Source organism: Pinus tabuliformis, chromosome 7 (assembly GCF_031772625.1).
Source record: "Pinus tabuliformis cultivar Carrire ecotype Pingquan chromosome 7, CPIR1, whole genome shotgun sequence".
NCBI lineage: Eukaryota > Viridiplantae > Streptophyta > Pinopsida > Pinales > Pinaceae > Pinus > Pinus tabuliformis.
The window spans coordinates 1053796638-1053815098 of NC_142293.1; positions in this window are offsets into that span (position 1 = coordinate 1053796638).

An 18461-nucleotide genomic window follows, 5' to 3' on the forward strand; every position below is an offset into this window, starting at 1 on the left:
ATATGATATTAAGTCAACCACTAACAATAAAAATAAAAATAAATTTATTTCTATGAGTCAAACTTTAAAATATATAAATAAAATTTAATTTAAATTAAAATAAATTTAATTAATTAATTTGCAATCATAATAATAACAAAATCAAATCAAGTCAAATAAAATCAAATAAAGTCAAAACGATTATTAAAATCAAATAAAAGCAAAATTAAATTGACTATTGAAATCAAATAAAAGTAAAACTAAATTAATTATTAAAATGAATTAAAAGTTATATAAAAATTATTTTCTACTTTCAAATAAAAAGATTTAAAAAATAAAAATTAAGCAAAGTATTTCCGTAGAAATTACATAATAAATTTTTTGGCGGACGCATTTCGAACCAACAAGTGTGGTTCATCATCAGGATCGAAAGATTTTGCTTAATTCATTATGGATCACAAAAAATAAAAATTATTAATTAAATAATACTAATAAATTTTAATTTCATATAAGAAGATTTTTTAAAACAAATTCAATTTTAAAATCAAATAAAAGTAAAAATGACTTTTAATTTAAATTAGTAAAAATAAATTGATTAAAAGAAAATATAATAATTTTTAAAAACAAGTAAAATGATTTTTTTAAATAAGTAAAAAAGATTTTTAATTAAGCAAAGTCTTTGGGTAGAAATCACATAAGAGAAATTTTTAGAAATAAAAGTAAAAATAAAAAATAAAATTATTAAATGATTTTAAAATCACATAAAATAATTTTTAAAAATAAATAAAAGAAAAAAGAAAATTAAGAAGACATCATCAACAACTAATCTTCCAGTCATTATCTCTACTAAGATTACTCGGTGATGGACTAAAATGACTTAGGTCTCTTCAATGCAAATGTAATGTTTAGTCTTTTCTTCATGTTCTGGGCAGAGTTCTCCCATGTTTTTTTTTTCAACTTTTAATTACTTTATTTCTCTAAAGTTGACATTAAAATATTTTATTTATGGTTAAAAGAGGTTAGCCAAGTATGAATATTCATTTATCTTTACATTTATACTTTTATTAGAGTTGACATTGTTTTTTTATTTTAAAAGGGACTATGTCAACTTGAAGTTGAGCACAAAGAGAATCACACATCTCCCTCATACTCGGCTGTAGAATGTGCCTCTTATCACAAAAAATATATTTGTTAATAATATTTGTATTATTAATATGATTTATTTTTTTTATCTCTAGATGGTGTGACTCTGAAGACAAAATTGGGGGCTACCACCATCCCACTTGGTCGATGGATCGAGGATGTGACAGCACGCCCTTGAAAAGTTTAAGGCAATTAATATCTACAAGACCAAATCATAGATTTTGACATTATCTGGTAGAGTTGGTTATAGGCGAGAGGAGGTGGTTTCTGTATTATGCAGTTTTCAAGTCTAATACTTGTGCGGTGTAAGGCATTATCAAGGCCCCCTTCATGGAGATTACCTTAGAAAACATCCATGCATTTGGCTTAATGGCAATTTTCTTTCTTGCAGAGCCTAGTGTGGGCAATGAAGGATAGCGGAGGTGAAACTCTGGCAAGGTGGCATTGCAAATTCACTGGTTCAGAGACCGTGTTCAATAAGGGAGTGCTTGACCAGTCGGGTTTCCAGCTTCACGAGGTTGGTATTTCCTTCCACACTCCTCAAAATCACCAGAATGTTGGTAATTTCCATACGTTTCTCGGTTTTGTTTTTGGAAAATCATATCTATTCACCTACAGGGGCATCAACATCTGCATCGCTCGGGGTGGAAAGCCATGTTATTTCCTAGCTTGGTTTTGGGTGTGTGGATGTTGTCGACATTTTGTCCTCTATCCTGTGTTTTACGGTGAAAGCTCAAGTCCTTGGTGTTGGCTATATTATTGTGACTACAACCTTCAATTGTTTCCTTTTTGGGTAAGCTTATATTTCTCATCTGTCGTCTCAGTAGTGTAGTCTTTGCTTTCTCTAGGGAAGTATTGCAAGCCCCTTTTACATTGTCATTTGGTGTTTTGGTGGGTGAGGAGCTTCACAGTCCCTTTACCCCCCTCTGTTATGTCAGCCTTTCTCAGATCCTTCCTAAGAAAACCCATGTCTAGAAATGGTAATCAATCTAGGTATTAATTTGTGGCAACTCCCTTTCTCTTCAGAATCCATCAAATTTTTTGGCGTTTGTTCCAAGCTGTCTGTCAGGCACCTCTCGCCACCATGCCTTGTCAACACACACGGGTTTGAAAGGGGGCAACATATTACCAAAAATAGGCCCACAAGGGGAGTACACAACATCATTGGTTGGAGGATTTTTTTAGGAATTATCTAGACCTTATGTCAGGCCCTATCTAGGAAGAAATTACTTGGACTAAGGGGGGAGCCTCCACGCACAGAAATCCCCTCTCAAGTACGAAGGTCCTGGTAGAATGGAAAAACTGGATTTCAGACACAGGGTACACCAAGGGTCATTTCAACCAGTATATGTAAATCATCGACCTTTATTGGTAGATGAAATTCTTATTGGGGAACACACTTTTAGACCAACATGAGCATCGGGAGGATGTTCTTCATTTTTGGAGCACTTACATTGACATCTAAGAGACTTGGACCACATAATGGATAGAAAGATCTTGGCATACCTCTTGCGACAAGAAGAACTCTTAAATACCCAAAAGAACTTTGTGGTCTCAGACTTGGACCCCTCAGCATAGATATATCATGTTGATCTTATGTGCTTCCTATATTATAGAAACTACTAGATAGAGCACCTTAGGCCAATGCTCCAGTTATAGTTTGAACTTTGTGATCTCTTTTTGCTTTCAATTATCATTGTCCTATCTGCAAAGTTTTTTTTTTGGATATGGTCTAGTCTCCCTAGTGAGAGACTATTAATATTGTTCATGCTCTTGATGTAATCTCTATTTTTCTAAGGAAATACAATTCACTTTACAAAAATAAAGATATGATTAATTTATAATCTTAAAAGTTTCTTTCTTGTGTACATAAATACTTTTTAGGTTAATGGAAATTATGCACAAGTTATAATTTAGTAAGAAACTTATAACTAAGCAAAGATTCAAACACATCAATATATACTTGTGGGGAGGTCTCATTTATGGGGAAGATCTACCTTTCCATCATAATCATAATAGGCCAAAGTTTCATCAAGGATTTGAACTTGAGAAGAGAGAGTGTGAGCCCTACCTCTTAACCATTCTAGAAAACTACCTCAACTAAGATTAACATTGGATGTTTTTTCTAATTGTGGAAAATTGATTTGCGATCTAGGTTAGGCCTAGTATAAAAACAAATTGGTTACCTCTATAACCCAAGTTTATATCCAACAACCTGTAAGCTAGATATACCTAAAAGTATATTTCATTGGAGGTAGCCTCCATGATGACTTTAAGGAATATTGGTCTTTTGGTGGATATTATTTAAGCTAAGTTATTCCTTAGATGGGGTGTTTGAGACATAATAATCCTCATACAGGGACCTCTTGCTACAAGAGGTCACTCCCCCGTCAGCTCTCTCTATATATGAGGTGGAAAGAATTGAGCCCTCCATTTTGGAGCCTTTGCATGTGAGATTCATAGTTCCAGTGGCTATGGATCCTCTTCATCATTATAAATGTAGGCAAGTAGTTGACTATGGTAAGAGAAATCTTGTCATCGCCTTCAATATGATTTCCTTCATTTGATTTAGAAGGTGGGTTTTATTACAAGCATGTTGATTCATAAATCCTACTAGAACACATTTATTTTTAAAATTATGATATGGAATGGGGATACCCCATCTAGTTTGGCCTACCTCTTCTTAAATCTCAAGCTTATCTTAACTGAAAACATTATTTTTATCTCTATTGATAGCCTTACCCTCTTGTCTGCACTCACTTTTCCACTCTTGTCATGCTCTAATCCTACCCCTAATGCCATACCTTGAGGTTGCCACACTTTTCAAGGATGTAGAAGAAGGTCTAAACCCTACAAATTTCATCAAGGTAGATCTACCCCCTCAACGACTTGCATATAGCAATTTTCTTAGGATTTTTTCAATATTTACTAGGAGCAAACTCCTCCCAATATTCGTGAGAAAATTGCTAGTGCAGAGGCTAAACATTTTCTAGATAGGGGTACCATGCATGAATGGGATGTCAATGACAATATCAAGAACTACACGGTTTATGTTAGTAGTTTGAGGGCTTGAGTGATCCAAGTGGATGTTGGTGGCCACCCACCTATCCCATTTGGACCCCCACAACTATCTCTTTCAGCTTTTTCAGGTTCCTAAATTGTAGCATAGTTTACTATTTTTAGCAGTTTTTCGGGTCCTGAACTTCCGGAGTCGTTTTGAGGCCCTAAACGACGTTTTTTTGGGAATCTGGGGCAACATGGGTCCATGGACCCATGTTGCCTCCCAAAGTGGTAGTACTCGGATAGATCTTTCTAACGAGCTATCGTACGCATCAAACGGAGATCGTATGCCAAAGTTACGACCCCAGGAAATTGATGTACCAATTTACCCAAACGGGGCCCACAATTTGGCGTTTCATCTTCTAGGGTTAGGTTTCGGGATGTGAAGGGTTTTCCATTGTTTCTCAACAATAAATAGGCCTTCGAGCCTCATTGTAACACAGTTTAGAACAGTTCAGAGGCATGTAGCCGCACATCTCTTCTCAGAGATAAGCTACCATTGCCCTAGCTGGTTTATTTCCATTTCTGGTTGTAAGCATATTTCAGTATTTTACAGTAATGAAATGAAGTATTATTTCCGCTGCATCTTTGTGTTTATGGTTATCTCAGTATTTTATTGCGTTCCTGTTTAAATCCGGATCATTGAGACACCAATTATTGGCACACTATTAATCTTTATTAGCACATAAAGATTGTGGTGGGAAATATTCTACAGGACCTAGATGAGACTCACAAGGAAATTCTCTTATAGTTGGATGAGGTTCAATTGTAGCTCAAGAAGATCAATTCCAAACTCCCTACCTTAGGATCACAAATCCTAGTTCATCAAGTGATTTCTACTCAAGACACATATCATGTGTCTCCTCATGGTGCTAATTATTATTCCACGAGTTAATTTCTAACATGTTTTGGCTTTATGCTATTTTCTTTCTTTTTTATAGGCTACATTTTTTTTGAACTCCTCCTATTATAGTTATACACTTGTTTGTTATGTAAATCTTATTTGGATTATAAACCTATCCCAGACAAGATGGATAGGCAATGTATTCTTATATGACTGGTATAGTTTCCTTAGTGGTAGACCATTAACATAGGTGTATTTGCATTGTGATTTTTTTATTATTACTTAATAGTAAAACTTCTAGCTTACAAAAACAAAATTTACGTTAATGTTATCTTTTTGGTCATAAAGTGAGGCCTAATATTGTTTTTTATTAGCTTGTGATTCGTTAAGAGTTCATTTTCCTTAGATGTAAGGAAACATGTTAATGTGTCAAAACCTAGAAATCTGGAAGAAGAAAAAAATTGCAAGTTTGGTCCCTTACATGCCATTAATGGGTTTCCCTTGAATAATAGTGATGAGTGAACCTCAATTTGTAAATCAATCTAATCCATCTTAACTTTGTATCTCTAAAGCACCTAGATGGATCAAATCTCTTAAAGTGCAAACCTCTTTTAAAATGCAAAAGTTGAGGAAGGATTTGCACCTCAAAGATTCGATCTCTCAAACCACTTGATAGATTTGGGGTTAAAAAGGATTCTGGGTTGATATATATATATATATATATATATATATATATATATATATATATATATATATATATATATATAGATATATAGATATATATATATAGGTTTAAAATAATAAGTTAGTTATTAAATTACTATAAAGAAATCTTTTATTTGTAGAATGACAATGTTATGAGTATTTAAAACTAATATATTATCTTAACAAATGCTCATTGATACTTATATAAATTGATCATTGACTCAACCCATTGTATAACTGCTCATTGATAAACTCTACAAGTATTAATGTGTTGGGGGTGTTAAAGAAAGTGTAACTAGGTTCGGTATTTACAAATGTAATTTTGATCTTTCTACTTGTCAAGAAAAAGAACTATTAATTTTGTAAAATTATAAGAACGAGTTTCTTGCTCATTTCATAGGTTTAGGAAAGTCATGTAAATAGCTCTTCCTAAACATATATGTAATATATATAATTCTGTAAAATGGTGTCTAACAACCCTCCAATAATGACAAGCACAATCCTCTTCACGTCTCCCAGCAAATTAATTAAACAGAAGTCATGTTGGCTTACACAACAGTTCACTTGATCAAGTCGGCGAATTATAGAGATGAAACCACTATATATACCTAGTGAGGGTCTACGCAAAAGAAAGAAAAAAAATCAGATTCCTCGGTGATTTTCATGGGTACAATAGAGAGGAGAAACTTGGACTTCCTGAATTAATTCGATAGATACAGGAGTCTGTAATTAGTATTACAGGACGACACTATTTCGAGGTCTTTGAAATTTTGTGGATATTTGCAGTGGCACAGTTGCAGTCGCAACACAATCATTCATGATGGAGAGGATCATGATGATCCTACTACAGTCTCGACACATTTGTTATGTTACACTCTAGGCATAAATATAATCACAGTATCTTTGTCTTGAAATACTTATAAGATGAAGTCATGGTCTCGGTATCTTTAACGATGAAGGGATACACACAAATAATACTCTATAAGAGAAGTCACAGTCAAGATGATAAGGATCTTGGCAAACACACCTTGTCTCACGTTCTGGACGCAATTATAATTATGACACAGTGATTTCATGACCGTAATGTAGATATAACTACAAAGGCATAATTGCAATAGAAGATCTCGATGCATCTTCAGTAGATAGACTTCGTAGGAATAGTGATGATCTTCGTAATTAAACAGTGATAATATCAGGAAATATGCAGTGATGATCTTTGTAAATGTACAATGATAAACTCAGTAAATGCACAATAATGATCTTGATAATGGGATAGCTATGATGATCTCAAAGATGACCTCGGTAACGTAGCAGTGAAGATGATAATCTCAACAATGAAGAGGATTTGTGTCTTGGTCTTGGAGTGGCCTAGTAGGTCAAAGGTCAAGGTGGTATTCGTCAAATGGAATTTCTATAAGAAGAATTGTGTGCAGGTTTTCCTCTCCAAGAGGGAGAGGTTTTGGCCCTGGCACAAAGCCAAACATCTTGTGTTCTTGTCTTTGGTTTTGGTAGTTATTTGATGAAATAAGAAACACACACTCTAATAATGTCAAAGAGAAGATTATGCTAAGAAGAAAATAAAATGCCTCAGAAATAGTTATCAAGCTAAGAAGAATCACATCAATCCTACTTGCCCCAGATTCTTCAACATGGAATCAGAGCTAAGGTGCTAGATTCAAAGGAAGGGCTACAAAAGAGACATACAAGGACTAGTCTTCAAGAAGGGCATCAAAGCAAGAGCTTTGTCAAGATTAAAGGATTAGCCCACAACACCAGTCTACAACAGCAAAGGCTTTTGTCAAATAATGAATTTTTGATCTCAAGTACTCAGAACTCAGGTTCATGGCAGCAGTTTCAATGCCTCTCACATTGTTAGTCTATGTCATACCACAAGGATCTCAATATAGAATGAAGTTGTTATTTGATGGATTTCAATACCATAAAACGATCATCATCATGAAAAGCAACATCAAGACTCTGTGGTTCTACACAATGTTGCATACTACAAGCTTCCATAATCCACTTATGTGATAGCAAGACAATGCTACCTCATGTTCATCAATAGGTTGTGAATCATAAGAATCAAATGTATAAGTCAAAGAAACTTGAATACAAGAAGGAAAGCTTTATACCATTACATCAAGGATCTCATCTAGAGGAAGCATCAATTCATCTACTTCAACCATCATCAAATCAATCAAGGTGAAGATTTCATCTTCACATGACAAGTACGTATCTTTTCAATTTATATATTTGGTTAAATGACTTCATGATTGCAAGGACATCTATAGGTTGGATGGACCATCAAGATTCCTTGCATGAATAAGGAGGATAGGCATAGTCCTCTAAGTAGCTAAAGTAATTAAATATATCAATAGGTCTCCTCTTATTTATGAAAATGGATGCTTATGAAATATCCCCTCACATAGCAATATTAGAGACATCAAAGTGATGTAGGTGATAAACTCATTCTCTAAATATGCAATGAATAAGGTCACATATTCTTCATGAAAGTAAAAGGGTATCAAGGATGTAGGATATCTTCATAAGATCCCATCTACAAGATCTAGGAAGGAAGATAATCATTATCATTCTAATTGATAGGCAAGGTAACAAATGTCCATGAACAAGAAGGTTACCTCATTCAACAATTTGTGGTCTCTATGCTATATAGAGAAATACAAGTTGATGACAAAAAAAATATTGAAGTTTAAAAAAACTCAACCTTGTGTAAAAAGGAAAGGCAAGGTTGGTCCTCAAGCAAGAAAAAATAAGTATAGTTAAGATTTAATACTATAGAAAGATTTTGGAAGCTCATATCACTTAAATATGGAGGAAGTTGAAGAAAAGGGCCAAGGAAAGAGGGAGCAACAAGATCTCTCCATTGAGTAAGATAATATCCCTCACAAAAGGGTCCTATCATAAGCTCCTAAATATTGTGTTAAAAGATATGACAGTGATAATAAGATGCACCATGGAATCATGGAAGCGTTAGAAACAAGAGCTCGTAACATCTTCATAAGGATCATGAAGGAAAAAAAACCCATGGCAGACAACATGTAGGGTATATAGATCTTGGGAACCTCAGTGGACATTGAAGGAAATAAAGGAGTCATCTAAGGCTCATCATACATCAAGTCAAAAAGGAAACATCTGCCAGTTGGGGATATACAAGATCCTCAAAATTATTTGATGGAATCCTTATTGTAGGGTTCACTAATCTAGAGAGGAAGCAAGTGTTTCAATAAGAACTCCAACATATGGAATCCATGAGATGATGATATGACATGAAGCAACTCTTTTCAATCAAGGAAGTTGTTGGAAAAAGCCTCGATGACCTAAAGGTAAAATAAGGCATGTATGATTGTGTTTAATATTATAATGTCATGTCATATGATTGCAGCTAACATGGATCATTTATTCTATCTTAAGAAACATGATCAAGAGAAAAAGGTTCTCCTCCTCTGAAAGGATGCAAGAAGGCATAAAGTCACACTAAGATGGAATCAACATAATATGTCCTCATATGAAGTATGAGGTGGTTGAATACAGTTAAGAAACTCTGATTGAAAGCGTGGAATGGAATGAGTGAGGAAGGAAGAGATCATGAGATATGCAACCATGATGAATGGAATCAACATCCAATAGACCAAGAAGATTTGACCAGGAAATCTCCCAGAAGGATATGAAGGCTCTGATGAAAGTCTGAAAAAGATGGAGAACCTTGACAATGGATATCTTTGGGAGATGTGTCAACATGAATGCAGGGTGATGATATCTACAGGAAGATGTCATGATGAAGATCCATCTAGTAAGGTACGATTTTATTTAATGTTATGTTTTGATTTCTTGAATAATATTTGGATGAGTGCATGCAGGGCTACTGGAACAAGAGTTGTAAGTACAAGTACAAATGGCATTCATGTGGTGGATGGAAATTCCTGAAAGAAGCATGATGGGAAAGAAGTAGCTATATGACGAAGGTTCCATATATGTATCAAGAAGGCTACTTTCCATAAAAAAAGGAATGACATGACGAATCAAGAAGGAAAGTGATCGATGGCTGATGCCCTACAAGAAAGAAGCTCAACTAAATTTTATGACATCGAGGAGAGAAGTTGATCAAACAACTAAAGGACCCATAAAGAAAAAGTTGTTGATATATAGAAGAGTCCCTAGCTAAGAGGTAGCTTTGATAGATCCCTGATTAAGAGGGAATTTGAATTAAAATCACCCCTAATTACAAAGGAGTGCCAATTGTGTTTTTCCTTGTCATGTTTCATGCACTAGACCAGGCCTAACAGTTGTAAGTCTAGAAGAAGGCCATGAATGAAAATGTATACACATGGTGGACACAAAATTCTTGTTTTCACTTGGGAAGAAATAATGAGAGGATTGGGTAATCATCTGTTAGCTGATACTCTTTGAGGATGTGTAGGGAATCCAAGACAAGAGTAGGCAAGAGGACCGATATTCTTTGAGGGTTGGGAACCCAATATAATAATAGTCCTAGAAGGTCATACTCAGTGAACACCCTGGTGGGTATGTACCTTGAGAGACAATGATGAAGGTGTCTATAAATCATTGGTCACGCCATCATTGTAGCTCATGGCCTCGTGGAGCGATGGAGTTGTTAGTCAATGTCTTGCACTATGACAATGCTGATTAATATGATGCTATACAGATGGGATTACCAACCCTATTCTCCTTATGAGAAATTCTTCAGATTGAGAATGACCAAGTACCATTATAAATACCTCCCTAGTTAAGAGGGAGTGTTGAAGAAAGTGTAACTAGGTTCGGTATTTACAAATGTAATTTTGATCTTTGTACTTGTCAAGAAAAAGAAATATTATTTTTGTAAAATTATAAGAATAAGTTTCTTGCTCATTCCATAGGTCTAGGAAAGTCAAAGAGTCAAAGGCATATGTAAAGAGCTCTTCTTGAGCATATATGTAATATATAAAAGTCTATAAAATGGTTTCTAATGACCCTCCAGTAATGACAAGCATAATCCTCTTCACGTCAACCAACAAATGAATTAAAAAGAATTCATGTCGGCTTACACAATGGTTCACTTGGTCAAGTCGGATAATTATAGAGATGAAACCACTATATACCCATTGAGGGTTTGCGCAAAAGAAAGATAGAAAAATCAGATTCCTCTATGATGTTTGTGGGTATAGTACAGAGGAGAAACTTAGACTTCGTGAGTTAATTCGATGGGTATAGGAGTGATCCGAATTGGATCCATAAAGAACTGTCAAAATAACCATGACTATATTAGGTCGGGATGAACATCAAAGAATTCCAAAACAGCGAAAAAAAACACCTCAAACCAGTGGCAATGGCAGCCAGCATTGAACGATGAAGACCTCGGTCAAAGTGCGCTGACCGAGGCCCATGGAGACTGCGCGAGAGGTGGAATTAGCCCTTGGGAGGCCCAAATCAGGAAACAAAGGAGGTTTTTGATGCACGATTAGCGATTAGCGCTTAGCACTAATCGCGCATCGTTGGGCGAAAAGGCTCGAAATGGAGAAGCCTCGAGAACTTGGTTGCGTGGAGAGCCAGAGAACCGTAAGCCGAAAGGTGGAAAATGCTAAAGTTAAAAGGCAAGACCCGCTCCAAAACTGACGGTATTGATAGAGGGCTCCTTGAATGGTAAGTGGTTTTAGATGAAAGCGGAGTGGTCCCACTCAACGATCGACGCATGGCAAGTAGAGGAGAGATAAAACTGTCATTGATCGCGTGCTAACGGTCAAGCAAGTCAAACGCGTGAAACGTGCGTATGACGTCAGATCTGGAGGCCCCAGATCGAACGGCTGAGATCACGCCAAATGGGGAAGCAGAATCGACGGGGGATTAAGCCACAGTTCGTAAAGAATTTTAGGTTCGTTTTGACTGCCACGGTGGAGGAAGACTCATTCCACAACGTAACTGAAGAATTGAACTGACGAAGCAGGTTGGCGCATTACAGGAGGACATGTGGCCACTCCATGTGAGCTTGATGATGACGTCGAACAGGGAACTCCAAGCGCAGTTGCAGAAAGCGATTCGACGGAGGTGGAAGAGGAACTTAACAGACATGGGAACAAATGGCCTTAAGGCCATGAATAGAGACAGAAGACACACACACAGAGAGACAGAGAAGAGGAACCAGAACCCTGAGAGGAGGATGGAACACAAAGAAGAAGACAGTAAAGAAAAAGCAGAAAGAAGATAGAGGGCTAAGCTGACCAAAGGCAGCGTCGAGCACTAGAGAGCTTGAGAGATTCAAGCCATCCCAGAGAGGATCTATCTGGACTAAGCACCACATTGGGCTCTCTCCATTGTAGACCAGAAGGTCACAGAGCTGGTAGGCAATAGAGTCTGTGCACTCCAGTGGCTTAGGGAATCCAAGAACCACTCTGCCAAGTAAATTTGTTTTAGGTGACTCATATTGAGCTCCTGCATTGTAATTCTTTGCTTAATACAAAATAAAATAAGGCCACCACTGAAGAGCTGGACCAGAGATGTAGCCCTGGAGGATAGGGTGAAATCCTTATTAATCTCTTGTGTTCTTGTATTTGCTTGCTGTATTTTCTCTGTTGTCTTTCCATTTCAAGTGTCTGTGTATTTGCAATCTGATTGATCCGTTGCTTAAATAACATAGACACACACACCAACACATGAGTCTGTAATACCTTTGTTCAATAAATCTTTAATTGAGGTCACTCATAGGGTGATTATCAGATCAAGTGGTATCAGAGCTTTAGGCTGTAAGGGTAGACAAGCTTGTGTTGGTTTAGCTGTTGAATGCTCACTAGATCAAAGCTCAAATTAGGAGAATAAGAATTGGTGGAAACTAATCCTGAAATTGGGAGAGTCTATCCTCGGAAGACAATGTCAGAGGAAGGTTTTGTGGGGCCAGACCCTCAATTCATAGAAAGTTTCCTAGCTATAAAGTATATGGTAGAAGAAATGTATAAGGAATTTAGAAAGCATAAGGATGAAGACTCCTCAAGTTCAAAACAAGATAAAGAAGAAGAAGAGTCTCATTTCCATGACCACTCCAAGGGAAAAGGAAAAGAGGAAAGCTTTTCACACCTCCTAATAGCCATGTGCATAATAAGAAAGCATCTTTGATCAAGCTAGATATTAAATTTGATTTTCCTACATATGATGGAGAGCTAAATGTTGAAAAGTTGGACAATTGGATTAGACAAATTGATGTGTATTGCAAGGTACAGAACATAGACTCAGACAAGAGTAAGATTCAGCTGACAAGCCTATGCCTAGGAGGCACTGCCTTGGTTTGGTGGGAAGGCAGGACCCAAGCTGATATGAAAAGACATGGTAAGACTATCTCTGTCTGGAGTGAGTTTGTTTCTGCAATAAAAAAGCAGTTCTATCCATTGGCCTACATGCAACAAGCCATGATGAGTTGGCAAAATCTTCGACAGTTGAAAGGGCAAAGTGTGCAAAGGTACACTCAAGAATTTAGAAAGAGAGCATTGATGTTGGGTATCTCATTAGACTCACCAGAGACTCTTTTGAAGTACATTGGTGGTCTACACAGCTACATGAGGCATACCATCCTCATGTTTAATCCCACTAGTATAGATGAGGTATATGTACAAGCTACTCATATGGAAGCTAGAGGAAAGAATGGAAATCTAGAAGTTGGGGGACCATCCCAACCCACTGCAAGCAAGAGCAAGGAGAAAAGAAAGCAGAAGTGGAAAGCAAGGAAGGCTAACACTACACAGAAAAGCAAAGCTTCATGCACTTACTGTAAAAAGGATGGGCATGATGATGAACATTGTTGGATTCTGCATCCAGAGCTGAGACCTAAGAAGTCCGAGGGCACGAAGAAGATGCCTGTTGCAGCTATTCAGAAAGATTTGGGGTCAGACTCAGGAGATGAAACAACTATTGCAGCCATATGTATAAAAGGTAGGAATTCTGAAGCATCTACTAGTAATTCTGCTCAATCTGTTATTGATGAAGAAAATGAGAGAAAAAGACATGATCTTTTCCATATTCGAGTTGTTTCCAAAAATCAAAAGATTGATACTTTGTTTGATAGTGGCTCACAAGTAAATCTAATTTTCGAAGCAATTGTAAAGAAATTGGGATTAGCAACTGCACCTCATAAGAAACCATACCCATTAGGATGGTTGAATGATAAAGCACAACTACAAGTGACTAGACAGTGCAAACTCAAGTTTTCTTTTGGGTCGACATTTGTAGATGAGGTTGAGTTAGACATAATTCCTTTGGATATATGTGGAATTGTTTTAGGAAGTCCTTACTTGTATGATAGAAAGGCTATCTTCTATAGAGCTGAGAACAAGTATCTGCTTGTTAAAGATGGAATCGAATACTTTGTAAGAGCTCATAAGCTCAAGAATAATTATACTCTCATAAACTCAGGGCAGATGAAAAGAATGATAAATTCATGCAAACAATTCTTACTGGTGGTTGTAAAGGAAAAGAAACCTGATAAAACCAATGTATTTGAGGGCTGTAATGCTGAACAACAAGCTGATATAGAAAAGGTTGTTTCAAAGTATGATGTCTTATTTCAAGAACCTAAAGGTCTGCCACCCAAAAAGGGAATAGTACATGATATTATTTTGCAGTAAGATGTTCCATTGCCTAACATTGGAATGTACAGGTTGTCTACTTTAGAGAATGCCGAAATCAAGAAGCAGGTGCAGGAGTTGCTCGAGAAAGGGTTCATCAGGCCTAGCACATCACCATGTGGGTCACCAATCGTTTTGGTGAGAAAGAAAGATGGCTTGTGGAGAATGTGCATTGATTACCGAGCACTGAATAAGATAACAATAAAAAATTGTTATCCCCTTCCTCGCATAGATGATCTTTTAGTTCCATTAAAGGAAGTTGTTTATTTCACCAAGATGGATTTTCACAGTGGATACCATCATGTAGAAATTTTGAATAATATGACACTTATTCACAGAGATTATCCTGATTATACGCTATTGCAGAATACATAACCTCCTCTACGTTGATCATCAATTTAGCAGCATAAAAAACAATGAAACAATGCGCACATTAACACAGTATGTAACTCGGGGAAAGCATACAGTTGAAAAACCCACACTATCTGTATATTATAATGATTGAGAACATGTAACAATACATACTACAATACTCCTCACAAGTACTCAGCACTATCTCCACTTGTTACACACAAAACTAGCTCAGATCCGAACAAGTCACAGGTTCAAATCTCCTCCGCTGCTTTGCCTGCCTCCACTGCACAATCCCTGGTGAAAATCACGTGAGCACAGGCTACAATTTCCTTGATATTGGCCCACACTGCGGAATCCTCATTGGCATAACCCAATCCATGCATGTGAAAAATCTCATGCACAACTGATAGTCACAACTCACCCTTTCACTTACCTCTAACACCTGTCTCCGTTGAACTGTCCATGCACTGAGTTAACTGATGTATTCTTTATGAGTTAATAATTAGTGAATTAATTAATATTTAATTCACACAACTCATCACTAGTGTATTCTTCAGTTAGACTAAATACAACTAGTTCAACTAAGTTAAACTAAACACAACTCCATCAACTCCACATCCAACTCCACAGAACTCACATGCATGAGTTCTAACTAAAGTTCTCCATGCAATAGCTCAACTAACACATAAAAAGCCACGTGATTCCTTTTTTCAGCTGCATGTGCCATATCCGTAGCTCGAACTGAAGTGCTCCAAGAGAATAAGATAATGTTTAGAGTCCAAATATTAATAAGGGCTAATAATATTTGACTGTTTCTATTTTTAGCCTGGCAGTCTAAAAATAGACTCTGATCCCTCCACTGTGAACCAAAAATAGAAGTCCATCTATTTTTCCCAACATGACCAATCATCCATAAACAGCATCCTGCAACTCATAGACCATGATCCATATGTCTAAAAATAGACATAGTCTAAAAATAGAGTTTGTGCCAAAAATAGCCTGCGGGCCCACTTAGTGAAGGCGACTCCTTTCCACTATGCTCTGTCATCTTGTTGCATTCTCAACACTCCCTCTCAACAAGATATGGATTATCTGCAACCCCTATCCCGCAACTCTGGAATGTTCTGCATGCAACACCTTTGCGCGGTCCACTTGCTCCAACACACTTGGAACAAAAACACTCCCAACTGACCACTCTGTTGGGCTCGGAACATACTCTGATGTTGAAGCTCTACCTACTGGTGACAAGTGCTCCCTCTCTGACATCTGTGCTACTGCAACATCTCCATGCATCTCGCACCATTGCACACCTCTCTGTGCCACCTAGCACTATGCAAAACACTTGTGCCTCTCGCATTGCTACAGCCTGCTAGCTATGCACTGTCCTGGGATTCCCTACATTGTCGCTCTCTCTGTCGCTTCATCCGCATCTGTCTCTACCCAATCAGTCAATTCCTGCTACTCCACATTGGGGCTTCCGTAGCAAGGTCTCATCCAAGAGGTTAGGTACCTCAAGGATCCTTCCCCTCCTCCTTGGGACAATCAATCCACATCACCCCACCTCCTACCTATAGGTATGGCTGCATGCGATCCCTCTGCCCACTTGGCTTGAAGTTTCCCCCTACTGGAAGTCTCTGCATGAGTAGATGTCTCTACTCGATCTCCTCTCAGCTTCCCTTGTTGTGGCTACTCCACAACCTCCTGAAGCTGCTGCACCAACCGTGGCTCCTCCACAATTGTCTGAGACTTCTTCTGGCTCTGCATGTTGAGAGTTAATATACGCTCCCTCTCAACCACCAAGTCTCCATCAGTTGCCTCCCTGCTCAAGGCTTTGCATGCATCTTGAAGCTCAAGACCATACAGGTTCTTGACCCGTGAACCAATCTGCTTCACCTGTCTAGTGATGATGTGTCTAAGGAAAACCTTTCCCTTACTGAAGACTACATCATAGCCTCAGTCTTCCAGCATCGCGATCGACACCAAGTTTCTCTCCAGTCCTGGTACATACTTGACATCGGTCAAGGTAAGGCGAGCTCCATGCTCCCTCTAAAAAATAACTATGCCTACACTTGAGACACTATACTTCTCATCATTACCAATCGCTATCAGTATCTGGAGATCTTTCTCCTCCAAAGTACTGAACAAACACTTGTCACCGGTCATGTGGAAAGAAGCTCCACTGTCAAGAAACCAACCACTTCCCACCATGAATGAAACCATGCATGCGAAGAGTGTGAAATACAACTCAAACTGTGAAGAAAGTGCCTCACCTTCAGATCCTTCCCCGGATCCCTTCTTGGATTTCTTCTTTGGGCAATTAGTAGCATAATGGCCCAACTCATGACAACGAAAGCATCTCACCTTCGACTTGTCAACCTTCTTCCCACCATTGGAAGAACTGGATTCAGAAAGAGAACCCTTCTCCTTCCCCTTCTTCACCTTACTCACTAAGGCACAGTTCTCCTCATCATGCATGCATGAAGAACTGTCTCTAGTGCTCCGTCTAATCTCCTCCTACACAAGATCCGACCAAAGTCTCTCCCATCCTGGCAATTTCTCCCAACCATTGACAGAGTCCTGATAGGAATGCCAACTCTTTGGAAGACCAAGGAGAGCCAAGCTCACCAAGTCCTCATCATCGACAATCACCCCCACACTTCCCAGCTCATCTCGGCACTGGGTGAACTTCGTGAGATACCTAGGCATACTATCTTCATTCTCACACTTAGATGTTTCTGAGTTTATCCTTGAGCGCCATTCCACCAGCTCAAAACTCAATCGCTTCTGATCTAAAATTCGTGAGAACAAAGTATTTCTTGTATAGAGATCGATTGTATGGGAATTCACCGGATATCTCACCTTCCAAAAGAAGGATGAATCCAGAGGCTACCTGGACTCGTTACAGACTCTGCCTGAAGAAATAAAATGTAAACACTTTCTGAATAATGGATCTGATGATCAATCCTGCTTTGATATCTTGTAGAACTTTTTCTACAAATCAACCAACTCTGATACCATGTAGAAATTTTGAATAATATGACACTTATTCACAGAGATTATCCCGATTATACACTATTGCGGAATACATGCATAATACATAACCTCCTCTTCGTTGATCATCAATTTAGCAGCATCAAAAACAATGAAACATCAATCGCATGCGCACATTAACACAGTATGTAACCCAAGGAAAGCATATAGCTGAAAACCCCATATTATCTGTATATTATAATGATTGAGAACATGTAACAATACATAGTATAATACTCCTCACAAGTACTCAGTACTATCTCCACCTGTTACACACAAAACTAGCTCAGATCTGAACAAGTCACAGGTTCAAATCTCCTCCGCTGCTTTGCCTGCCTCCACTACACAATCCCTGGTGAAAATCACATGAGCACAGGCTACAATTGCCTTGATATTGGCCCACATTGCGCAGTCCTCATTGGCATAACCTAATCCATGCATGTGCAAAATCTCATGCACAACTGATAGTCAAAACTCACCCTTTCACTTACCTCTAACTCCTGTCTCTATTGAACTGTCCAGGCACTGAGTTAACTGATGTATTCTTTAGTTTCTTTATGAGTTAATAATTAGTGAATTAATTAATATTTAATTCACACAACTCATCACTAGTGTATTCTTCAGTTAGACTAAATACAACTAGTTCAACTAAGTCAAACTAAACACAACTCCATCAACTCCACATCCAACTCCAAAGAACTCACATGCATGAGTTCTAA